The 27,063-nt window shown below is 42.3% G+C and overlaps 1 long non-coding RNA gene across 1 annotated transcript in view; it reads right to left on the bottom strand.

The window, feature by feature from the left end:
- Positions 1–215: 215 nt before the first annotated feature.
- Positions 216–27,063, bottom strand: part of LOC134757931 (uncharacterized) — a 42,632-nt gene continuing 15,784 nt past the window's right edge. Inside the window, exon 2 of the long non-coding RNA XR_010132582.1 lies at positions 216–392. This is a non-coding gene — a long non-coding RNA (uncharacterized lncRNA). The remainder of the gene's footprint in view (positions 393–27,063) is intronic.

The following is a 27,063-nucleotide window of genomic DNA, read 5'->3' as shown; positions in this document are numbered from 1 at the left end:
CTTTGACCTGGCCTCGCTTGGGTTCATTTGATAAATCCACATCTGTTTATTTTTTTATGCCTCCAAATATAGACACACAAATACCAATTTAAACCGTAGGTTCTGTCTCCGTGGTAGTCCGAGGTGCCTCAAATCCTTATTTTTCACATGAATAGCTTTTGCTGTAGCCAATTTCCTACCTTTCCACAGTAAACTGCCAAGACACATGATCAGTCTTTGAAAGTTTTATCGTGTTTCTTTAATACTAAATGACACAATTTAACACCACCCAGGCCTGCAGCTCTCAAAAAATTGAATGTGATTTTGTTTGAAATGAAAGGATCCACCATTGCCTTCAGCAGCCTTCTATGTGTCCGAGGTCAGGACGTTGTCTTAAAGAAGATAAATCCCACCTAAGGGAAAAAAATAAAATAAACATTTTTGAGTTTATATCTACACAGCTGTGCTATGAAAGAGAAACACGAAGGATAAAGAGAAATAAATCTACCAGCTTCTACGTACCAGATGACGAAAATCTGAGAGATTCTGAATATTCAGCTACTACAGGACAAAAACGCAGCTAAAATACAATGAAGTGTGCTCCTTTTCATTTAAAAGACATAAAACTACTCTCGTAAAAGGTTAAGGCTTTACAACTATCTATTAATGTCCAAAGCTTTTAAATAGCATCTTGAGTTGTTGAAAAGCATCTCAAGGGATTTTTGCTTTCTACCACAATTTTTCCTTGCAAGGTCAAAAGCATGATCAGTCACTTCTTCGGAGTTGCTCAAGAGTGCATAAAACCTTATTGTTAACTCTAGGCACTGTGACATACAGCAGATCTCTAGAACTTACTCATCTCAAATAACTGAACTGTTGATCAACATCTCCCTTTTCCCTCTCCTCGCCTTTCCTAGCAACGACCATTCTGTTTCCTGCTTCTCTAAGTCTGACTGTTTTAGATACCTCATATGAATGGCGTATAGGCAAAAACTCACCTCAAACTGTGTCTTCCCTCTGCTGTCACACCACAAAAAATCATCAACACAGAAGACTTCTGTGACCAAATGTGTGGGGATTTTTCCCCCAAACACCAAGCAGTGGACACCATCCAGGTGTCCTCCAATTCGGTTCGAACACCATCTACCCAAAGATAGAGAGCATCAGATCTCACAGGGTGAGGGCTCTGTTCCCAAGACTGCCCCCCTACACACATTAGTCACAAGTCCGGGCTTCTAGAACTTCTGGCTGACCACCTTCGAGTTGGGGTTCCTGCAAACCCCTGTTTGGGTTCAATTAATTTGCTGGAGCAGCTCACAGAACTCAAGGAAATGCTTAATTACACTTACTGGTTTATTATAAATGATATTGCAAAGGATACAGATGAGGACGTGTAGGGCAAGATTTGGGGATGGGAACCAAAAATAAAATTCTGAGGCCCCCCACCATCTGAATGGACTTTCTCCTGGGTCAGGGGACTCTAAAATTTAACCCGAAAGACTATTTCAGACCATGATGGGAAGTGAGGGTTGGACATGCCTAATTCTATCCCTCCAGCATTAACATCAACACAGACAGACCTTACATCTGATAAGAAACATTTACAATCTATTCTCTCTGAAGTCTGCTACTTGGAGGTTTCATCTGCATGATAAAACTTAGGTCTCCGCAGCCCCTTATTTTAACCCAGACATTCCTTTTTATTGATAATAACTCTTTCAACAAATTGCCAATCAGAAAAAATTTAAATCTACCTATGACCCAAAAGGTCTTCTCCCCCTTGGAGCTGTCCTGCTCTTCCAGATGAAACCAATGTGTTTCTTAAATGTATTTGATTGAAGTCTCATGCCTCCCTAAAATATATAAAACCAAGCTGTATCTCGACCACCTTGGGCACATGTTCTCTTGATATCCTGGGGCTGTGTCACAGGCCATGGTCACACATATTTGGCTCAGAATAAATCTCTTCAAATATTTTACAGATTTGGACTCTTCTTGATGGCAAGGGAACAGGCACAGAGCTTCCATGCCCTCCCTGCGGCACCACCCTCCAGGAACCTACAAGTGTTCAGCTCCCTGCAAGCTCCCTGAACCTTATCATCTTGGGGTTTTATTGAAGCTTCATGACATCAACATTTTCTCCCTCAAGGAATAGAGTGGGACTCTCTCATGACAGGGAAATGGACAGTTTCCTGACCCCCATTCACAGGACATGCGACAGGGGTGTGGCTCATCTGTTCAGTCACTGCTGCTGCTCAAATCCCTTACAGGAGAGGGAGCACACAGATGGACAGGTGCAGGGACCCAAGTGGGCATGTGTTACAGTGTGCTTCTTTAGCCTTGCCATCTGCGGACGGCTTAGGTTAACCTGTTAACCAGCTCAGTGGACCCTCTGCCTTTTTGCAAGGATGGAAGGCCAGTGTGACAGCTTTCTGTATCCCTGTAGCAGGACAAGGTGCAGACAAAACCCCTCAGACACTGAGTTAAAGAAGGAAGGGCTTTATTCGGCCGGGAGCTTCGGCAAGACTCATGTCTCCAACAGCTGAGCTCCCTGAGTGAGCAATTCCTGTCCCTTTTAAGGGCTCACAGCTCTAAGGGGGTCTGCATGAGAGGGTTGTGATCAATTGAGCAAACAGGGGGTACATGACTCAGGGCTGCATGCACCAGTAATTAGAACGGAACAGAACAGGACAGGGATTTTCACAGTGCTTTTCTATACAATGTCTGTAATCTATAGATAACATAACCGATTAGGTCAGGGGTCGATCTTTAACTACCAGGCCCAGGATGTGGTGCCCGGCTGTCTGCTTGTGGATTTCATTTCTGCCTTTTAGTTTTTACTTCTTCTTTCTTTGGAGGCAGAAACTGGGCATAAGACAATATGAGGGGTGATCCCCTCCCTTATTCCCCCTCTTTGAGAATCTCACTTAATAGTGGGAGTTCTCACTTTCATCCTCACTACTCATGTCTTCTTGCAAGACAGATCGATAGTTATTCATATGGTACACTTGTGCTGACACATTTTGGTGAACTAGGGTAGTGATGAAGCTTTTTAGCCTTTGAAGAAGTACAGGTAGCAAACAAGGGAGCAGTAAGCAGGTTCCTATTACTATTATAACTCCTATTATAAGAGTTTTAAATCCTCCTAGCACGGGGAACCATTTTTCAAACATGGCCCCAGGATCAAATCCATGCCACACTTGCATGGGCACATGTGCCAGTTTTGTCATATCTCTAACTATGTCTTCAACTACTTGCCCTTGATCATCTATGTGTAGACAGCAATTACTAAGGTTAAATTTCCCACAGATGCCTCCTTCAGCTGCTAGCAAGTAGTCAAAAGCCAATCTATTTTGATAGATAGCATTTCTCTTCTGAGTTTCTTGCCGGGCCAGAATAGTCAAGGCTCTGACAGTTTTATTAGTGATGATTTCTAAGACAGCTTGTAACCGTATGATTTGGTTGATCATGTAAATGGGGATCCAGTATCCCCATGAGCCATCTTGCTTCCAAGTAGCAGGCCCATAATAGTGTATGATTCTCTGAGGGGGCCATTCATCATCTTTCCAATTTCCTACAGCTATGCTTCTCTTTTCATGGGAAGCATAGACAGGGAAGCCCAAGAGTTCGCCGGTCTTTATGAGCAGTGGGAAGAAAGATGGTTTAATAGTGCCAATAACACAACTACCTGCCCACTGGTCGGGTAATTTGGTGTAAGCTATATGCCCACATATCCAGTATAATCCAGTGGGGGCTGTCCAGTCCCGGTGGGACTCCGGGTGGGTCCACACGGTTTGCAACTCTGGGAATTTACTAAATGGAGTACTCTGTGTGATTTGAACTCCACCAAGTCACTGTTTTTGTGGTACCATTATACAGTTTCTGTCCCAGACAACTAAGTCATCCTATGGGGTGAGTGAATTCTTTTCCTTCTCTAGCTATGCAATATTGTCCAATAATTGAGGCTTTTAGGACCCAGAAATTATCAGGATGATTCTTTTGAGCCAGGAATTCATCAGGAACTCGTCTGTAGGTACTAATTCTCGGGCTTCCCATGGCCATTGATCTCCCATTACAGTTCCTCCACATACATAACATGAAGTGACATTGAGAGACTGGGCTACATGCTCGGCTAATTGCAAAAATAAATTTCCTGTTTTTCCTGGAATTTCTGGTACTGGCACATTTAGTTCATCATAGAAAGTTGGAAACACTGGCTCAGGAGAGCGTCTGTAAACTTCTCCTCGAACTAAGATATTTACTCAAGGATCCAGTACGGTCCCATCAATTCCTAAGGTCACACGTTCCCCTTTTTTCCAGCAAGGATCAAGGGGATTGGTTATTACTAGCTCTAAGGGGTTACATTTTCCCTTAGTATAGGAAGGGCCATTTTTTCCTTTCTGAAGGTGGACTGGATCCTTTTCATTTTTTATCCAAGTGGCGCAAATGACGCAAGACCAGTATCCACATTCATTTCCACACAGTCCTAATTCATGACAAATGTACTTATTTTCGGTCATATAGCCTTTTTCCCAACTAAAACAGCCACATCCCCTTTCTAACTTACTGCTATTAATGACAGTACAGACATCAAATTTCAAGGTTATGTGTTTGGGCACCCCTTTTTCCTCTGTTCTAACTAATACTTTACTTGTATCATTTATGAGTCCCCACCAGCCTTCAGTCCTTAATCTCATTTCAAAAACTGTGGACATGGGAGGCTCAGAGGGGTCATAACACACATCTGCCCAGTCGTTTCCTGGGCTACTGAGTGTCATTATATAAATATGTTCCTTTTAAAATTCCTAGGCATTCATAGTAACTATAGAACAGAAAGATTGTTTTAACTTGTTACCCTACCTCAGTAACCTGATGTATACACTGAGAGCAGTCCTCTATGCGGGGAAAATCAGTGGAAGTTTTTACTATACAAGTCCAAATTATAAGGAAAATGAGTCCCATGATGATCCTTCTCATGCTTCAGCCACGTGTAGACCAGTCAGCTTCCGGGTGTGACTGGAACAGGGCTTGTCGTCCTCCTCAGAGTCACTTTGCAGGGGTTGTCCGGGCTCGGTTTTGCCTCCCAGGTTTCAGTGGCTGCAGGTTTCACATGGCTGTGGTGGATCCAGGCTGGGATTCCTTCTACCTTTACAGCCATGGGGGTGGTCAGGATGATGGTCTGAGGTCCTTTCCACCGTGGCCGCAAAGGGGCTACGTTCCAGTCCTTGATCCACATGCGATCACTTGGAGAGAAAGAGTGAACTGGGGAGAATAAGCAGATGGGACACCTCTCATTTGCCCAAGTTGAGATTGTCTGCGTAATTTTTGCCAAAGCCTGTAGCTGTCACTGTAATTCAATTCCACCTAACTCTCAGGGAGTGCCTGGAAGTCCCTATAGTATAGGAGGAGGCCTATGATACAGTATTTCATAAGGGCAGTATCCTGTTTTCTTATAAGGAGTGCATCTAATTTTAAACAATACCATAGGAAGGGCCTGTATCCACTTTAATCCTGTTTCCTGACATACTTTCCCTAAACTATTTTTGATAGTCCGATTCATTCGCTCCACCTTTCCGGAACTCTGAGCTTGGTAGGCAGCATGTAGCTTCCAAGTGATTCCTAATGCCTTTGCTGTCTTCTGTACCAAGTCAGCCACAAACGCCAGCCCATTATCTGAGTCAATTCTTAAGGGCAGTCCAAACCTAGGAATAAGATCTCAGAGAAGCACACGGGTTACCTCGTAGGCCTTTTCAGTTCGTGTTGGATAAGCCTCCACCCATCCAGAGTAAGTACACACACGAACCAGCAAATACTTGTTACCTCCACATTTTGGCATTTCTGTGAAATCCACCTGAAGATCCTCAAAAGGAGCCACTCCATAAGCTTGTATGCCAGGTGGAACAGTGGGGCCTTGCCTCACATTGTGCTGTTGGCAAGTAACGCACTGTTGTGCTACTGCTTTGGCAAGGACTGGCAAGTGTGAGATGTAGAAGTACTGGCCTAACAATTTTTCAAGTGACTCTTGACCTAGATAAGTGGTTTTGTGCATGGCCAATATGAATGTGGCTCCCAGCAACTGTGGCACAGCTACTCTCCCATCTGGCAGTCTGATCCATCCTCCTTTTATTACTTACCTCCCTCCTGCATGGAAGAAGTCTTTTTCTTCCTTAGAATAGGTAGGTACCAGGTCAGGTGTTTAAGGGAGTAAGGGGGCTGCTACCAATGCCCGGTAAGGGGTAGACGCCGCTTTTTGAGCTTCTGAATCAGCTCGAGAGTTTCCTAAGGCCACTGAGATGGAGGCTTGCTGGTGTCCCCTGCAGTGCAAGACTGCCACCTTCTGAGGTTTCCACACTGCCTCTAGTAATTGTAGAATTTCTTGTTGATATTTTATGTCCTTTCCCCCAGAGTTTAGCAGACCCTTCTCCTTATATAATGTTCCATGCACTTGAATGGTTAGAAAGGCATATCGAGAGTCAGTGTAGATGTTTACAGTCTTACCTTCACTGAGTTCTAGAGCCCGAGTTAAAGCAATGAGCTCAGCCTTCTGGGCTGAAGTGCCCTGTGGCAATGGTTTGGCTTCAATGACAGCATCCAAAGTTACCACCGCATATCCTGCACATCTTTCTCCTTGTAGGTTGATGAAGCTGCTCCCATCCATGTATAACTCCCAGTCTACTGATGCCCATGGCTGGTCCCGAAGGTCAGGACTGCTGGAATAAACTGAGTCCAACACCTCTACACAGTTATGCTCTACTGGGCTCTCTGATACTGGGAGCAGGGTGGCGGGATTTAGGGTGTTACAAACTTCAATGGTTATGTGAGGATTTTCACATAGCAAGCTTTGGTACTTGGTTAATCTAGCATTTGTTAGCCAATGATGTCCTTTGGTATTCATCAAAGTTACCACAGCATGGAGGGCCTTTATATTCAGGTTTTGCCCAAGGGTTAGTTTATCTGCTTCTTGTGCTCAAAGGGCTGTTGCTGCCAGGGCCCTTAGACATGGGGGCCAGCCTTTGGAAACCCCACCTAGTTGTTTTCAGAGATAGGCCACTGGCCTTGGCCAGGGCCCCACAGTCTGGGTTAAAACTCCAACTGACATTTTTTCTCTTTCTGACACATAGAGTGAAAAGGGCTTTGTCAAATCTGGTAGTCCTAGGACTGGGGCCAACATAAGTTTTTCCTTTAACTTACAAAAGGCTTGCTGTTGTAGAGGCCCCCATTCAAAGAGGCTCATAGAGGCTCTCGGTCATCCCCCTTTGTAACCCTGTACAAAGGTTTGGCTAGCACTGCAAAGTTTGGAATCCATAATCTGCAAAACCCCACAGCTCCTAGGAATTCCCTTACTTGCCTTCTGGTTTTAGGTTCTGGTAGGCTGCAGATGACCTGCTTTCTTTCTGACCCCAGGCTGCGCTCCCCTTTCCAAATAGTGAATCCCAAGTAGCTTACCTGCTGTCTGCAGATCTGAGCTTTCTTCTTGGACACCTTATACCCACAGTCCTCCAGGTGCCAAAGCAGGGCATCCGTCCCTTTTGCGCACCCAACTGCCGTGGAGTGTCCCAGCAGAAGGTTGTCCACATACAGGAGCAAGACGCAGCCTAGGTCTTTAGCAGGAAACTTTTGCAGGTCTCGAGCCAGGGCCTCCCCAAAGCTAGCAGGGGAGTTCTTGAACCCTTGGGGAAGCTGGGTCCAAGTGTACTGAGTAGTGACACCTGACTCCGGATCTTCCCACTGAAAGGCAAACAGCTTCTGGCTCTCAGGAGCTATTCTGATGCTAAAGAAGGCATCTTTTAAGTCCAGACAGGTAAACCAGATGTCCTCAGCCGGCAGCAGCCCTAACAATGTGTAAGGGTTAGGAACTGTCGGGTGCAGAGTCACTGTAGCTTGGTTGACCAAGCGCAAGTCCTGTACGGATCGATAGTCCTTGGTCCCTGGCTTAGGGACAGGGAGGAGGGGGGTGTTCCATAGAGACTGGCAAGGAACTATAATTCCAAAGGCTTTCAAGCGCCTGAGATGAACCTGGATTCCTTCGAGAGCTTCCCTGGAAACCGGATACTGCTTTTGTCTAATTGGTTGGGCACCAGGCTTAACTTCTATGAGTACAGTGGGTTGTTTGACTGCCAGTCCCGGAGGATTATCCTCCACCCATACTCGGGGCCATCACTTAGCTAGAGCTGGTTTTATCCCTTGGCCTGGCTTGGTTAGAAAAAGTCTCCATTCTTCTTCCTGAGGGACTGTAAGAGCCATAATTCCTGTTCCCGGTAACTTTAGCTGTAAAGAGCTCTGTTTTGTAAAGGAGATGGTGGCTGTCATCTTGCTAAGCAAGTCTCTTCCCAGCAAGGGCAAAGGACAGTCAGGCACGTACAAGAACTGAACTATTTCATGTCCCCCTACCAAGCAGGTCCACAGTAGACAGAAAGCCTGCTTAGTGGAAACTCCTGTTGCTCCCATTATGTCAATGGTTTTCTTGGATAAGGGGGCGACCGCAGTGGTCACTACTGAATGTTCGGCACCAGTATCCACCAAAAACTTAATGTCCTTGCCCCCAGTTGTAATCCTGACCGTGGGCTCCTTGGGGGCACTTGAGCCCGGTCCCCTTGAGTCCAGTAGCCCTTCAGCCAGATTGAACAAACCTCCCTCATCTTTATCTGAGGTCTTTTGTCCTAAATCACCTTGCTTTTCCTTCAGTTGGGGACACTTATCTTTCCAATGTTCTATTTCCTTACAGTAGGTGCATTGGTTGCGTTGCAAGCGTGGGCGATTAGACTGGGTATTCTTCCCGGAACCTCCCTTTCCCACTCCCTTTGGGGGAATTCCCCTAATGGCCGTGGCCAGTAAGTCGGCGTTCTCGCCTGGCCTGGCGTTCGCCTTCCTTAAGGCTTTCTCTGCGGCTTGTTGCATCTCTATTCACAAACACTTAATTGGCTATTTCCAGTAACTGTGAGGTATTCATACCCACAAACCCAGGCTGTTTCTGCAATTTTCTCCTGATATCTTCTGCGCTTTGACTAACTAAGGCCATGTTGATCATGTGCTGATTTTCAGGGCTATCTGGATCAAAAGGAGTGTACATACGGTAAGCCTCACACAGTCTTTCATAGAATTGCGCTGGACTCTCCTCTTTTCCTTGGATGACCTCAGAAACCTTATTTACATTTGTAGCCTTTTGAGCCCCTTTCTTTAGACCTTCTATTAATGCCTCACGGTACCGTCTTAGCTTCTCCATGTCTGGTCCCTCCTTTGGGCCCCATTGGGAGTCTGTTCCTGGCAGCTGAATTCTTATATATTCTTGGGGGTTTCAGTAATTGGTTGGGACGTGCTCCTCTAGCTACTTATTGCCGCCCGGAGCACCCTTCGCTTTTCATCTGTATTAAAGAGGTACATGAGCAGCTGATGGTGATCAGCCCAAGTAGGATTATGAGTCTGTATAATAGTTTGCAGCAAGTCAATTAAAGCTTGAGGCTTTTCGGTGTAAGATGGAGTACTAGTTTTCCATTTGAGGAGGTCAGCAGAGGTGAAAGGTTGATACACAAAGGCAAGCCTTTCCACCATGTGTCCCTCCTCATCTACCCCAGTATATTGCTGCTCTCTCAGGGGCATTTGGATTCCAGTCTTGGGCCATAAGTAAGGCACCAAGGCAGGAGTTTCTCCCACGGCTTCACTTCCTCTTTTGTCTACTCTGGATGGTCTGGGAGTGTGGCTATCTAGTGGAGGTGGAGGTGCTGTGGGCTCAGGAGTGAGGAACCCTTCCTCTCAATAAGAAGGGGATACTGCTGGTACCAATTCCTGCCATGATTCTTCTGGTGTTGGCTCGGACAGGACTTATGGTGCTGATTTCCCTCGGCGGGTGGGGCGAGAACCTTCCTTAACTAACTGTCCCTTTGCTACTAGTACTGCTGCTGCCTGTCCTCTTAACCACTGTGGGGGATCCAAAACTAGCTATAACCAAGAATCTATATATGGAAACTGATCTGAGTGCCCTGACTTACAGGTTACCCTGTGCCATACCTTTGAGACAGGGGACCTGTCCAGGTTTCCTTCTGATGGCCAACCCACCTCTAATGCTGGCCAGTCTACCTCACACAAAGTTCTAAGTTTTCCTGGTGTCATGGTGACTCCATAGTCTCCCTTAAATCCCTTTTTGAAATTTTTCAACATAGTTCCTAGTGGGATGGGCTTACTTTGTGCCTGACCCATGTTTCCTCGAGACAAAACACCACGTTCACACCACACGCACACCACAAAACAAAGAATGGGTAAAAAGGGCACACACACATTTTTTCAGTTTATACCAAACCAGAATCAGAACCAAAATCAGAGTATCAAGAAATCCAAGCCAGGTCAAAACCAAAACCAAAGTATCAAGCAATCCAAGTCAAGTCAAAAACAAAAAACTGAAGTGCTGGTACAGGCACACTGTGGGTAATCAGGCCACACTTCCACTCAGATGGAGTGGGGCAAGTTCCAAAGACTAGTCTTACCAAGTTTCAGATGTCCGGACTCCAAGTGCCAGTTCCTTCCCAGTGTTCAACTGCTGCGTTGATCCTCCACGGGGGCCTGCCACGCACTGCTCTGGCAAGGCATTCCACCGGGGCAATTGCCTACCTGGGAGCACACTCAGGATCTGCATCGCTCAGGCTGGCCGCAGTCTCCCACAGGGATGCTCCACAGGGCAGGCCTAAGCCGCCTAAGGGGCTGCCTCAACCGTCCGTTAATCACCTCACTTCCCGGTCAGGGAACCAAGAAATGTAGCAGGACAAGCCACAGACAAAACCTCTCAGACACTGAGTTAAAGAAGGAAGGGCTTTATTTGGCCAGGAGCTTTGGCAAGACTCACGTCTCCAACAGCCGAGCTCCCTGAGTGAGCAATTCCTGTCCCTTTTAAGGGCTCGCAACTCTAAGGGGGTCTGCATGAGAGGGTCGTGATCAATTGAGCAAGCAGAGGGTATGCGACTGGGGGCTGCATGCACCAGTAATTAGAACGGAACAGAACAGGACAGGGATCTTCACAGTGCTTTTCTTATACAAATAACCGATTAGGTCAGGGGTCGATCTTTAACTACCAGGCCCAGGGTGTGGTGCAGGGCTGTCTGCTTGTGGATTTCATCTCTGCCTTTTAGTTTTTACTTCTTCTTTCTTTGGAGGCAGAAATTGGGCATAAGACAATATGAGGGGTGGTCTCCTCCCTTATCCCGAGCTCTTGTCCAGCATCCCAGAACAATTAGGTCACACAAGGACTTAAAAGATGAGTGTGGGGGTTGTACTGAGTGGTGGAGGTGGTTCTCAGCAAGATGGATGGGGAGCTGGAAGGGGGGATGGAGTGGGAAGATGGTCTTCCCCTGGAGTTTGGCTGCCCAGGGGCCTATCTCCTCTCCGACCATCCCCAGCTGAACTCCTCTCAGCGTTCAGATGCTTCTTTTCTTCTCTCTGCCATACCGTTCTGCCACTCCTCTGCTCTTCTGTTCGTCTCTCATCTCCTTCTGGAACCAGGGGTTTGGGATTTATATGGGTACAGGATAGATGGGTGTGGTGGGCCAAAAGGCAACTTTTGGGTGCAAAAACAGGAATGCCTGTTCCCAGTTAGGGTCACAGGTTTCCAGGCTTGAGGGTGACGCCTTTGCCGGGGAACCGCCCTCTTCTACCCGATATTTCCCTCTTTCCTGTCTGTATCAGGAGGGTCTTGAAACCTACACTCAGAAAGGCAGGGGAACATTAGAATGAAAGGAATGCAGGAGAAGGTGAAAGACCTGCCCCTGAGGCCTGAAAACACCCAATATTATGAAAAAAGACTGTAACCAGGGCTATGGGAGTTATGGGCCAGGACCAATGAACAAAAACCAACATATATCATAACAAAAACCAACATATATCATAACAAAACAAATGGAATCATGCAGTATTTTTACACTTAAAAACTTGCTAAGAGGGGGGTAGATCTCATGTTGTGTGTTCTTATCACACACGTTGTCAACAAAAAGAGTCAAACTCTGTAAAGTATTTGAAGAGATTTATTCTGAGCCAAATATAAGTGACCATGGCCCATGACACAGCCCTCAGGAGGTCCTGAGAACATGTGCCCAAGGTGGCTGGGGCACAGCTTGGTTTTATACATTTTAGGGAGGCATGAGACATCAATCAGATACATTTGAGAAATACATTGGTTTGGTCCAGAAAGGCAGGACAACTCAAAGTAGGGGGCTTCCAGGCTATAGGTAAATTTAAACATTTTCTGGTTGATAATTGGTTGAGTTCATCTAAAGACCTGGGATCAATAGAAAGGAAATGTTCAGGTTAAGATAAAAGACTGTGAAGACCAAGGTTCTTTTGAAGTCTCATAGTGGCTGCCCTTAGAGATAATAGATGACAAATATTTCCTATTCAGACCCTTTAAAAGGTGCTAGGCTCTCAGTTAATCTCTTCAGGATTAGGAGGGCCTGGAAGAAAAAGATCTAGCTATGTGAATACAGATTCTTTACAGATGCACATTTTCCCCTGCAAAGGATGGCTTTGCAAGGCCATTTCAAAATATGGCAAAGAAACATGTTTTGGGGTAAAATATTTTTATTTTCTTCTTTGTCATGTAACATTATGCCAGAGTCAGATTGGAAGGTAATTCACAATATATAGGGTTAAATGAAACCATCTGATGAGAATTTATGGTTTGTAGGGCATGGCTCCCCAGACTCTTGAGATAGGAATTTGGGCAAGATAAGAAATCAGAGTTTAGTCCTCACATATACACACACACACTCAAGAAAAATCCAAAAAAACAAAAGGGACAGAAAAAGCTTTTGGAGGTAATGGGTATGTTTCTTATCTTGATAGTGACGATAGTATTAAAGAAAGTGACCGTGTCCTCGGGACACAGCAACTCTGGTGACTGTACAGTCAACACAATAAACCTCAGCATTTGCATTGTCATTGAGCTCATTCAAGCTAAGCTATTTTCAGTAGGGACTTTCCCTTCTAGAGACCACGTGCATTTTTATTTTACCTGTCCTCAAACTGACCCTTTGCTCATTTTAATAGTTAAAAAATACCCCTCGGTAGAGATATAAGATGCTAATGAGACCTGCAGTCCATGAACAAGCATGTACAGCTACTGGGCATGTGCACCCAGAGGACCACCCAGAACATGCTTACTAGCAACACCTCTCCCACCCCCTTATGAATCATCATGTAAGACTCCCATAAAGGGAGTTTCTCCAGCAATAATCAATACTGTCTCACCCTTATGAGAAGCCTGCCCTGAAATTTCTCTCTCTCAGGGTGTACTGTCTATTCTGCACCAAACTTTCAAAATATTCTTTTTCCTTTACAAGAAATTGCTCTATGCTGCATGTCCTTTGCTGTGTGTCTCTTGTTTAAATTCTTTGAAACTAAGAAGACAAGAACTGAGGTTTCACAACAGCAGTCCCAACAGTAAAATGGGTGCACACATGTGTCCAAACTCATCAAATTGTATATGTTAAATATGTGCCTCTTTTGCAGATCAATTATACCTCAATAAAACTTTAAAAAAAAAAGAGAGCTACTCAAGAAAATTTCCCACCAGATGTAAGGATAAAAACACAAAGAACAAACAAAAACAGTTCATTTATATGTACTTGCTAGAGTTTTGAACACTTGGCTAGAACTAATATTTTGTATCAAGTGTCTGACGGCAATGATGTCCTTTTCCCCAAAGTGCGGGGAAGACCATGCCTTCATTTTGATGCACAGGTGCACACATTCTAGAATCTATCAGCAAACGAATGTTGGTGCAGCGTGCAGAAAATTTGAATAGATAAGACGTATTGATTGGAAGGTGGTGAAACAGGTCTGCCAGGTTTGCTTTGCCTTTGATGATGGATGTCCAAATTCTTTTCCTTCCTCATCTCACTCTCTGACACATGCAGACCCATGCACTTACCCCTGTTTGCTCTGCCCTCATTTTGCCTCAGCGTGAACACATGAGTCTGGCTTCACCCTTGCAGCTAATGAATAAACCCAAAGGTCCCCACTGAGCCTGCAAGATTAATTAGGCTGCTGACTTGGGCAGCTCAGCCCTGCACTGCTTGCTCCCTGAACACTAATGGCTCCAGCAAAGCAAACCCACAGAGCCTTTCCCAACCTCAGCAGGGTAGGTTGTGATCATCAAGTCACTGAGAATAAAAGTAGCTCTTCTTTTCTAACTGTCGGGGTTTGTTTTCATTCTTATTTATTTTTGTCCAAGTGGGAAAGAACCATGCAGGACTACTTTGGTATCTATCTTCCACAGGGCAAGAGCTCCCTCTATCGCTCCCAATTTTTTTTTCTTTCCCAACCTCAGCAGGGTAGGCTGTGGTCATCAAGTCACCGAGAATAAAAGTAGCTCTTCTTTTCTAACTGTCGGGGTTTGTTTTCATTCTTATTCATTTATTTTTGTCCAAGCGGGAAAGAATCATGCAGGACTGCTTTGGTATCTATCTTCCACAGCGCAAGAGCTCCCTCTAGCGCTCCCATTTTTTTTTCTTTTTATCGAAGGCAAACTCTAATCAACGCTGTGAAATATTTGTTTGCTTTTTGGCTGTTTGAGAATGCACATGCATTAAAACAATCTGGCGATGCCACAGAGAGGAGTGTAGAGTTTCTAATTCACACTTTTGCAGAATTTTTCTCTGTATCAAAGATTTTAACGCTCCATCCCCAAGAGACTTTTTAAAAATGTATCTCCCTATTGGATTACCTCAACTATGAAGTTGCTGATGCTTGAAGAACATCTCACATAGCTCACAATTTTCCCTCACCTTGATATCATTAATATATCTATTAATCTCAATATCATGAGATCATTAATATACATATTAGAATTTTTTAGACTGTATTAGGATAATATAATATCCTAAGTATTTCAGCCATCGTGAATTACTTGAGAATTCAGTTTTCATAGCTCTTTCTTACATATTTGTTCCATCTCTTAAGTTTATTATTTTTAGGGGCCCTTAATTTTCGCAGTCTCACCCTGCAAAATTGTCCAGTCAATGAACAAGTATTTGTGAGTTGAACACAATTTTTCTGAGCTACATTTTAGCTTCTGTGATCTGCCAAAGAAACACAAGGAATGTTTCTACCCTCAAAGTAGCAAGGGAGAAAAACAAACATATGTGACTCAATTTATTGTGAAAAGTAAACTTTTAAATAATTGAAGCCAGTGTAAGTTGGGGACTCAAGAACAGCTTAGAGATAGAGGGTGACATCCTTTCAAGAAGAGTAGGGGGAGACTCCTGGGAGCATTGAAGGATGTGAATGCATTTTGTGTTTGGAAAGGATGTATACCATTAGTGGTCAGAGGTGGACAGTGGTCGGAAGAGTTTTTAAGATGCTCCCCATGATTTCTACTTCCTGCTGTGGATGCTAAGAATATAATGGGCTAGTCAATCCTTTGATTAAGGTATATTATATGGCAAAGGTAAAGAGATTTTATTGGGGTTTTTTGGTTGGGGATGGCATATGGTAATAGTATGTTTGTTATTTTTTTTTAACTTTTATTTTAGGTTCAGGGGCATATGTGAAGGTTTGTTATATAGGTAAACTTGTGTCATGGGGTTTGTTATACAGATTATTTCATCGCCCAGGTTCTAAGCCTACTATCCATTAGTTATTTGTCCTGATCCCATTCTTCCTCCAACCCTCCACCCTCAAGTAGACTCCAGTGTGTGTGTTGTTCCTCACTATGCATCCACGTGTTCTCATCATTTAGTTCCTACATATAAGTGAGAACATGCAGTATTTGGCTTTCTGTTCCTATGTTAATTTGCTAAGGATAATGGCCTCCAGTTCTATCCATGTTCCTGCAAAAGCCATGATCTCAATCTTTTTTATGGCTGCATAGTATTCCATGGTGTATATATACCACATTTTCTTTCATCAGCCTACCATTGATGGGCAAGTAAAGAGATTCTGAACATGTAATTAAGGTCTCTAATCAAACTGACTTTGAGTCATGACTTTAAGATGATTTTGAGTGGGCCACACCTAATCAGGTGAGTCTTTAAAAACAGTTTCAAGCCTTCCCTGAGGGAGAGATTCAAATTAATTAAGATTCTCTTGCTGGTCTTTCTCTTGCTGACTTTGAAAAAGCAAACAGCCATGCTTAGAACTGCCTGTGAAGGGGTCCACAGGGCAAGGACCCGGGGGCAGCCTCTAGGGAGGAACTGAGTGTAGTCCCCGGCCAACAGTCAGCAAGAAAACAGAGACCTCAGTCTTGTGCTTTCTTGCTGACTGTTGGCGGGGGACCACACTAAGCTCCTAGAGTGGACTTTTCCCAGTAAACGGACTTTTCCGACTACCTAAGGGAGCTTGAATGCAATCCTTTCTTCAGTTGGGTTTCCATAAAAGACATAGCCTGGCGGGGCATGGTGGCCCACACCTGTAATCCCAACACTTTGGGAGGCTGAAGCGGATGAATTGCTTGAGTCCAGGAGTTTGAGACCAGCCTGGGCAACATTGCAAAACCCCATCTTTACAAAAAATACAAAAATTAGCCAGGCATGGTGCCACATGCCTGTAGTCCCAGCTACTCAGGTGGCTAGGGCAGGAAGATCACGTGAGTTCGGGAGGTCAAGGCTGCAGTGAGCTGTAATCTTGCCACTGCACTCCAGCCTAATTGACAGATCAAGACCCTGTCTCAAAAAAAAAAAAGTTTGTGCATTTCCAGATATTTGACATACAGCAACAGAAGAGCAATACAATGTAAAGACATCACAGTAGAAGATAGAGGATGTATATGCCTAAGATAGTATTAGGGTGGATAGTAAGAAGGGTGGGATGGCTCAGTAGGGTTCCAGTTTACAGAAGGTTTTGAAAGACCAGAACAGAACTTTAATTTACATCTTCTGCCTTTTCTAACCATTTAAACTAGCTCAAACCATCAATGGCACTTGGTCTTCTCTGTTTACACAATAGTGGTGATGAGTTTGAATCAAATTCCCCACTCACTCTGTTTTGACCAACAAAACACGGCGGGATGGGGATATCTGGTCTTGTATCTAACACCATTGTCTTTGAGTGGAGAAAGTAACTGTACACATTTGTTTTTAGCTCTATCTTGGCTACTATTACACATAAAAGGCTTCACATAAATGCCTCCCACTCCATAATAGGCATTTGTTTCCAAAAACATCTCATGTTCTATTTTATATTTTGCACATCTCAAGATCTCATAGCACTATGTTAGCACCATGATTGCATTTGAATGGGTATAAGCCTAAATGCCCATCAACATGGACTAGATAAAGAAAATGTGGTACATATACACCACAGAATACTATGCAGCCATAAAAAAGAACAAGATCATGTCCTTTGCAGGAACATGAATGGAGCTGGAGGCCATTATCCTCAGCCAACTAATGCAGGAACAGAAAACCAAATATCACATGTTCCCACTTATAAGTGGGAGCTAAACTATGAGAACACATGGACACATAGAAGGGAGCAACACACACTGTGGCCTTTCAGAGAGTGGAGGGAGGGAAGAGGGAGAGGATCAGGAAAAATAACTAATGGGGACTAAGCTCAATACCCAGGTGATGAAATAATCTGTGCAACACACCCACAAGACACAAGTTTACCTATGGAACATTCACAAGCACCCGTGAACTTAAAAGTTTTCAATAAAATAATTTTTTTGTTTTGTTTTATTGCCACAGCAAATTATTTGATATTCACCATTGCTGAGTTTATTGAATGTTGTGCTTTCTCTATAGCTCTGAATTAAGTGGCTTTTTGAGGTTTCTTTTAAACAAGCTTGGTTTGACATAGAAAATGAAACCCCATAACCCTTGTGTTCTGTAACATAAGGTTATTCTATTTACTAAAAAAAAAAATTCTTTGATATAAGCACCTTGTCCATTCAGATTTGGGAATATTTGGATGTTTTGTTTTGTTTTGTTTTTGACAGGGTTTTGCTCTGTCTCTCAGGCTGGAGTGCAGTAGCGTGATCTTGGCTCACTGCAACCTCGACCTCCTGAACTCTAGCTATCCTCCCACTTCAGCCTCCCGAGTAACTGGGACTACAAGTGTGTACCACCACACTTGGCTAATTTTTGTATTTTTCTTTAGAGACAAGGTCTCAGTATGTTGCCAAGGCTTTTCTCAAACTCCTGGGCTCAAGCAATCCTCCTGCCTGGGCCTCCCAAAGTGCTGGGATTAAAGGTGTGAGCCACCGTGTTTGGCCCAGAGGTGTGATTTTTGAAGGCAGTGGATTGGCTCCATTTTAAAGAGACTAGATTGAGATTTCCAGTGTATTCTGTTGGAGCCCAGATATTAGCAGGACTGACATTGGCCACCTACCATATCTTGTAACAAGACTGAGAGAATGACTGCTTCACTTGATTTGTCTATAGATATGTATGTTGTGTGGGCCCACCCATCAACCCTGCTTGGTAATGTCTTCAGTGCCTTCCATTTGTGGCTTTTGGACCATAGCTTTTATTCAATATTTCATTTGCTACCTACCAACCCACCCCCTGATAACAAGCCTGCCGTCCAGTTTGCTCATGAAGTTGACCGTTCCGATTTTTAGTTTTATTCAGTTGCTATTGTTGGCTGTTGAACTGCTAGGTTTTATAGTAAAGATGGAAAAATTAACATCATCTTCCAATTTTGGGTTAGCAGGTCCCAAAGTTCTTATATATTTCATAACACCCAAGATCTACGTTTTGGAGATTTCAGGGGATGATAAGTCAAGGGGTCACATTGCCCTTACACACACATACACACACACACATGCACATACACACACACACATACACATATACACCCACACACACACACACACACACACACACACACACAAACACCTAGACAGACCTACACAGATGAAGAAATGATTAATGTCTCCTCACACCAAGAATGGGAAAACTTCTGGCCAGGCACGGTGTCTCACGCTTGTAATCCCAGCACTTTGGGAGGCCGAGGCGGGCGGATCACAAGGTCAGGAGATCGAGACCATCCCGGCTATCACGGTGAAACCCCGTCTCTACTAAAATTACAAAAAATTAGCCGGGCATGGTGGCGGGCGCCACCTAGGAGGCGGAGCTTGCAGTGAGCCGAGATTGCGCCACTGCACTCCAACCTGGGCGACAGAGTGCGACTCCGTCTCAAAAAAAAAAAAAAAAGAATGGGAAAACTTCTAGTGGAAATAACACTAATCTATGTGTCAGGAGATCCAAGTTAGTCCCAACTTAGACACTTTCTAGATATATGACCTTGAGCAAGTCAGTCACCCTTAATTATGTTAAGGTTTTACATTTGTGGAAAAAAAATTATAATATTAATATGGCCAGGCATGGTGGCTCACGCCTTTGATCCCAGCAAGTTGGGAGGCCCAGGCAGGAGGATCGCTTGAGCCCAGGAGGTGGAGACCAGCCTGGGCAACACGGTGAGACAGTCTCCACAAAAAATAAAAAAATAAAAAAATTAGCTGGGCCTGATGATGCACCTGTAGTTCCAGCCACTTGGAAGGCTGTGGCAGGAGGATCACTTGAACCCAGGAGGTAGAGGCTGAAGACAGCTATGACTGCACCACTGCACTCCAGCCTGAGCAACAGAGCAAGACCCTGTCTCAAAAAACATATAGATAGTTAGATATGATGATGAAGAAGGAACAAGTGGTCGTGTGGACAAATTACATATCAATTAAATGGGTAAACAGATTCAACATGTCAACACATTTTGTACAATGCTAAGCCATATAAAAAATATAAGATTGTGGCATCATTATTAAATAATGGCATTTTATTACCCATATTAAAGCTCACAAAATGTTGCCAATCTGGAGAAAAGACACACTATAATGTGCCTCTCAGTTAAAATTTTAAGACATCGAATGAAGGGATATCTCAGTCATTCTCACAACAGAGTTTAGCCTTGTAATCTTTCCAAAGTAGAACATAATTTTCTGGTCTCATAAATTTCCCATGAAACTATTTTACTACTTTCACTGAAAAACAACCTATCCTCTAAATGTATTAGCAGGATCTGTTTTGAGTCATTTATTATGCTTCAAGCTAGAAATGATGTGTAGGTTGATCATTCAAATTTCTGGCAGTCTGTTCACCAATTAAGATGCTTAACATATAATCACTTTCTACTTTGAGTAATGAAATATTTCAACTGCACAGAGTTGAGTCAATGTAATAAGAAATTTGTTTGAATGTCATCCTTAAAACAATACATACTCTTCCAATTTTTTTTAATCTACTGAAATTTGCCTTTTTCCCCCTGCTATTCTAAGATGTTCAGTTTGCCTTTATCTGTTAGTTTTAGCTCCCTGTTTGTATTTAATATTGTTTACTGGTCTCAGCGTTCTTATATTCTTGCTTAATCTTGCCAGAGTTTTCTATTTCATTGGTAATTTTTTAAAATGGCTTTTGGTTTAATTATCCACTCTATTTTTTCAAGTTTTAATTTGCTGTTACTTTTGTCTGTATATCTTTTTTTAAATTTTTATTTTAGGTTCAGGGGGTACGGATGCAGATTTGTTACATGGGTAAATCGCACATCACTAAGGTTTGGAGTACAAATGATCCCATCACCCAGGAAGTGAGCATTGTACCCAATAGGTAGTTTTTCAACACCCCCTAACCCCTCCCCCTCCAGTAGCCCCCAGTGTCTATAATTCCCATCTTTGTGTCCCTGAGTACCCAATGTTTAGCTCCCACTTGCAGGTGAGCCCATGTGGTATTTGGTTTTCTGTTCCTGTGTTATTAATTTTCTGTTTGTTGTGTTGTATTTTATTCATTTCTGTTTTTATTAATTTGCTTTGTTGTGATATCTTTTGTGGATTTTCTTGTTCACTGCTTTAAAAATTCTTGAGTTGAATATTTAATTCATTAACTTTCAGCAGTTTTTATTTTCTAGAATATGCATTTAAAGTTATACATTCCTTCCCACTATCAAGTTATCTATTTGGGTACAAGGTACTTTCACGTGATGCTATACTAAACAGTTTGTCATTTTGTTTGTAGTTTTAAGTATTTAATGAGTGAATTATTTAGAATTTTGATTTTACTTTCCAAATGTATGGGTGGAAAAAGCTACTTCTTATAACTTAATTCTATTTTTGCATTTTAATTAAAGAATGCTATCTCAATCACATTTAAAATTTGTAAAAGAAAAACCCTATTTAACATAGTGTGGTAGTCACTTAAAGGATATGTGCCATATATACTTGGAAAGATATATATTCTCAATGCTTGGTAGTTTTAATTTTTCAAATCCTATACCATTTGTCTCTGTGCTTGGAAAGAACCTGATTATCTATGTGTTGATATCAGTGTTATTCTTTTTAAAAAAATCCGTTTGACATATTTCAAGAGAGCATTAAATTTTTTACACAGTTGTAATTTTTAATTTCTCTCTATAATTATGACAATTTGCTTTCTACTTTTAGGGCAATTTTGTTAGATTCACATAGGTTAAAGATTATTATATTTTCCTAGTAAATTGTTCCTTTTAAGCAGTGAATCCTGTAATCCCCAATAATGATTTCTGCCTGGAAGTTGTTTTTCTAATACATTATTATGCCAGCTTTATTGGTGCTATTTTCTCTGTTTTTAATATTTATTTTCAAACTTTTATGTTTTTTATGCTTCGCTTGTGTCTCCTTAAATTTTTAATTTTTTGTTCACTCTTAGAAAAAATCTGTCTCTTAAGAGGTGAGTTTAATCCATTCACATTTATTTATTTATTTATTTATTTATTTATTTATTTTTAAGGGGACATTTTAGTACCCAAAAGTTATCAAGCATAGCTCTACATTCAAGTTGGGTATGATTTTATTTTCCCAGTAATTTCCTAAATATAGCATAATATTGTCTATACAAAAAAAGAGAGCTTTTCCCCCAAGCAAAATCTTAACAATTTGCTTTTATGAGCAAAAGTCTGTACTACCTTGCTTTTTTTTTTTTTTTTTTTTTTGTTGAGACGGAGTCTTCCATTGTCGCCCAGGCTGGAGTGCAGTGGCATGATCTCAGCTCACTGCAACCTCGGCCTCCCTTGTTCAAGTGATTCTGCTGCCTCAGCCTCTCGAGTAGCTGGGATTAAGGCATGTGCCACCACATCCAGCTAATTTTTGTATTTTTAGTAGAGAAGGGGTTTCACCATGTTGGCCATGCTGATCTTAAACTCCTGACCTCAAGCGATCCACCTGCCTCAGCCTCCCAAAGTGCTGGTATTACAGGCATGAGCCACTGCACCCAGCCTTACATATTTCTTATGTTGATTTTACATATGGTTTCCATTTTCAGGTTCCCAAACAGACTTACTCATTTTATCTGCAACACTTAGATGTCTGAATGTAACATGCACTAGAATGAAAAATTAATTCTATCACCTTGGAAAGAATGGGGATGGAGGAAAATGTTGACATTGACTATACCCTCACCTAGTGTTCTGATGTTTCCTGAAAGAGCACTGTGATTTGTCCACTGTTGTATCCTTGCAACTTGGCACAGGCTGGCAGGTTAAAAACGATCTACTTTCTGTAGAAGGACAAGCCTATGCTTTACATGTAAGTCATGATTACTACTATTTTATCACATCTTCAATATACATATCTCTTGAATATCAGCAGTTTATTCAGACATTTTTGCAATTTAGCATGGCTCTGGCAAACCCCCAGCTCAACAAACTACTCCAGGAGTCTAGCTAAGGATACTTTTTACTCAAGCAGCCATGCTTTTCATTTAGGTGTATTTTCGGTAAGCAAGAGCAGATTAATACAGCTGATAGTTTTAAGCACCTTCAACTCACCTATTAGCAAATGATAGGCAAGATACCAATGGCTACAAGACAAACCCAATATAAACTAAATTTGTCTATCATGGGAAAAAGTAATTTAACTAGAAAATAGTCTAAAAAGTACATCCTTTTTTTTTTCATTTTTGAGACAGGGCCTCGCTGTCACCCAGGCTGGAGTGCAGTGGTGCAATCTTGACTCACTGTAGCCTCGACCTCCTGGGCTCATGTGATCCTCCCACCTCCATCTCCTAAATAGCTGAAACTACAGGTGCATGCCACCATGCACCTGCAGTTCATTTTTATATTTTTTGTATATTTTGTAGAAACAGGGTTTGTATTTTTTGTAGAGACAGGGTTTTGCCATGTTGCCCAGGCTGGTCTTGAACTCCTGAGGTCAGGCGATCTGCCTGCCTAGGCCTCCCAAATGTTGGGACTACAGGCATTTGTCATCGAGCCAGGCAAATCCATGTAACATCCTAGTACTTACAGCCATGGAACATCCTAGTACTTACAGCCATGTAACCAAAAAGTTAAGACAAAGAAGTTTTTGTAATGTGCCCAACACACCCCAGCTAAGCAAATAGACTTTTTAATAAAATACCTACCTCTTACATTCTTAACTTTATTAGTTCACCTATGACCATGTAAGGCCCAACATGCCTATTATGAGAATAAAATCTCCAGCACAACCTAGAGTTATAGTCCAATCTTTACTTTAAAATCTGATCTGTCGGCTTAGTGTTTTCCACCAACTTGGGGAGCTGAAACTTCCACAGGCTTTGCAATTGTCTGCCTAGGTGCTGCCTTTGGCAAAAACGCAATTACTTTTGCACCAACCTAATAGGTGTCTTAGCAGCAGCCATTGCAGTCTTTTTAGCTGCTTGCTTAGCCTTTTTTGCTTCTTTATGAGCCCTGATAGCTTGTTCTTATTGAGCCTTTCTAATGTCAAGTTTCTCATTCCTCTTGGCCATTATTTCAAGGAGAGATTGCACCAGTAAGGGCGCTCTGCAATTTGCTCAGCAGCTTCTTTTCTGTTGAATTTCTTCCAATTGTCCTTTTTTGTGCTTCCTTCTGTAGAGGACAGTCCAGTTTACCTGCCAAGGATTCCTCTTGGCAAGGAACGCCAACTCGCATTTTGCATTAAGACACTGGAAAACCTTCTCGTCATTGGTCCTGGCATAGCGCCTCCCGTGTCCGGGGTAGATCTTGTACCCTCTGAAACTGCAAACCTCGACATTCATGGCAGCAGCTCCACGGGAGGAGAAAAGATGGCAAAGAGAACTCCATTTATTCTTATATCTGATATATCGGATCTTATTTTCTCCTGCTTATTTTGTGTTTTCCATTTACCAAACGCTCTTCATTTTCTTCTTTGCTGCCTACTCTTGAATTGATTGAGTTAAAATCTATTTCTATACTCCCCCTCTCCTTATATCAAAGTTACATGCTGTATTTTATTTCACTCTTTTCCCTTAAAAATGTGAGTGTGCATTATTAAAGGGCTAGAGTTAAGTGATACTTTAGTGACACATCTCTATGGCTCTCAGTTAAAGGGCTTCTGTTTGACAATCCCTACTATCTGTTCCTGGATTTAAATACTTTATATAATGAATAATGGAAGCGCACCATTAAAAAAGCTATACTGTGCTTTGTTTGTTAATTTCCAAGTTAATCCAATAGTTTAATTTTTTGGTATCATCATAATCAATATGAAAGCCTAAAAATCTAGCTATAAGGTCTTTTCTAGAGAGATTTCAACACTACTCTTAGATTGTTTATTTTTTTTAGATGAAATATAATATACTTTTAGAGAGCTCAACAATAGTATGTTTTACTATTTGTGGTTCATTGCAAACAGGCCACCTGCCATAGCCCCTCCCTGTCCACACCCTATGTAAGACGACTTTGTCACTCCTCCCATTAACAAGTGAAGTGCATTAGCCCTCCCCGTGAATCTGCATTGTCTTTTCTTTAGTCAACAGCATGCAGTGGAAGGGATAGCATGATAGTTTTAAACCTGGGCTTCACAAGGTCTTTCATGTTTCAGCTCTTTGGACCTCGGCCCAAGTCCCACATATACAAATCAGAGCCAAACTACTGGAGTTCATTCAAATCACTAGGAGATGAAATGAGTTGTCACCTTGCCTGAGTCTGTCCTAGACCCTCCAGCCCCCAGCCAACCTGTGAACCGACCACAGATACATGAGGGAGCCCAGGCAAGAAAAGAAGAGCCACCCAGCTGAGCCCAGTCCAAATTACAAAACCAGAGACACTCTTGTGCTAAACAATGAGTAGTTGTTTTTTTTAGCCACTAAGTTTCGGGGCAGTGTGTCACGTCCTCATGCTTGCTTGCTTTCATCATTGTGGCCTGAATTTTAAAAATTCATAAATGTGAAATAATCCCCATATCTCTTCCATTTAAATAACAAAAGATACACATGCAGAAAATCACACTTCTCTGTATCAGAAATTGCAATGCATTTCTCCATAATGAAGTATTATCCTAGAAAGTTGACAAAGCCCTCATCCATCCCATCTCAATTACAAATTTGTCCCCTTTCCTTCAAATAAATTGTTTTGGACCATAAAAATGGAAACTGCATTCTGCAAATGTATTTTGAATCATACTATGTTCATAGCCAGTTTTTGAGAGTCTAGCTGAGAAATTTTGTGACATTGCAAATCAATATCAAAAAAGGTCCAGAAATAACAAATTCTATGACTCTGAATTATGAAAGATGATCTGATTATTACTATAAGTTGAAAAACAGATGGAAAAGAAATGTAAAAGACCCCAAAGTGATACATCATTGGTTTCATAGGAAATATATATATATATATTCTCAGTGTTTTGGTGTTTCAATTTTTTTGGTTGGGTTTGGGGTTTTTTTGTTTTGTTCGTTTGTTTGTTTGTTTAGATAGAGTCTTGTTCTGTTGCCCAGGCTGGAGTGCAGTAGTGTGATCTCAGTTCACTGCAATCTCTGCCTCCTGGGTTCAAATGATTCTCCTGCCTCAGCCTCCCGAGTAGCTAGGATTACAGGTGTCTGCCACCACCTCCAGCTAATTTTTGTATTTTTAGTAGAGATGGGGTTTTACCATGTTGGCCAGGCTGGTCTTGAACTTCTGACCTCAAATGATCCTTCAGCCTTGGCCTCCCAAAATGCTGGGATTACAGGCAAGAGCCACATTGTATGGATTTCAAATTTCCAGAAATTTACAATGTAGAACATTTGTTATCTATGTAACCACCTCTGATTTTTTTTTTCCCTGCTTACAGCATGTTTTTAAACAAAATGTACCTTACATCATTAATTTCAATGTATTTAAAGAGCTTAATGAAGTGGCATGTGAACACCACATTTCAAATCTGAACTTGGGCTGACAGGGTCTGGACTCACTCAATTTCATAATTTCCACTTCCTAAGAAATTGTCCTGTCCCCACTCTTTCTATAAGCACTTGCACACACAATTCCAGCAGCCGCATTAAAATATTACAACCTCATGTTTCCTTCAGAAAAGAGAATTGGCTTTAGTTTTGATGTCTTTTAAAACACCATCGTTTTGGCTGTTCTGTAAGTATATTTATCATTTAAGCAATGAAATTTCCATCTCAGGAAAAGAAAGTGTCTATATTTTTTTCTGTCTCTCTGACTCATAGTTTCTCATGCTGAACTCTTTATGAACCAGAAAAGGGGACGCATGGCCAGTGTCTTTCCATGAAACATTCTCTGCTGATAGATGTTATTGCCAAGGCAGCTTTCAGAAGGCTAGGACTCATTGTCAATGCCAAGTGTGCAGTCATCCATCATTTGGAACCATTTCTACCTTGCTAGCGCACCCGCTTCTCTTCGGGGAAGTTCTATTGTTGGTAGAATGAGAAAACCCTCTTTGTTCTCCTGAAAAACTGGGATGTTTTTCAGAAAGGCCCAGGCGGGCGGGGCATGGTGGCTCATGCCTGGTATCCCAGCACTTTGGGAGGCTGAGGCAGGAGGATCACTTGAGCCCAGAAGTTCAAGAGCAGCCTGGGTAACATAGCAAGACTCTATCTCTACAAAAAAAAAAAAAAAAAAAAAAATTAAATTAGCCGGGTGTGGTGGTGCATGCCTGTGGTCACAGCTACTTGAGAGGCTAAGGCAGAAGGATCAATTCAGCCCAGAAGGTTGAGGCTGCAGTGAGCCATACTCATGCCACTGCATTCAAGCCTGGGTGACAAAGAGAGGACCTGTCTCAAAAAAAAAAAAAAAAAAAATTGCTCAGGTGCATTGATGTTTAATAATGGAAGAAAAAGATTAACTCTTTTTTTTGTTTGTTTTGTTTTGAGA

This window comes from Gorilla gorilla, chromosome X, assembly GCF_029281585.2.
Source record: "Gorilla gorilla gorilla isolate KB3781 chromosome X, NHGRI_mGorGor1-v2.1_pri, whole genome shotgun sequence".
Classification (NCBI taxonomy): Eukaryota; Metazoa; Chordata; class Mammalia; order Primates; family Hominidae; genus Gorilla; species Gorilla gorilla.
This window is presented reverse-complemented; position numbering and strand designations above follow the sequence as displayed.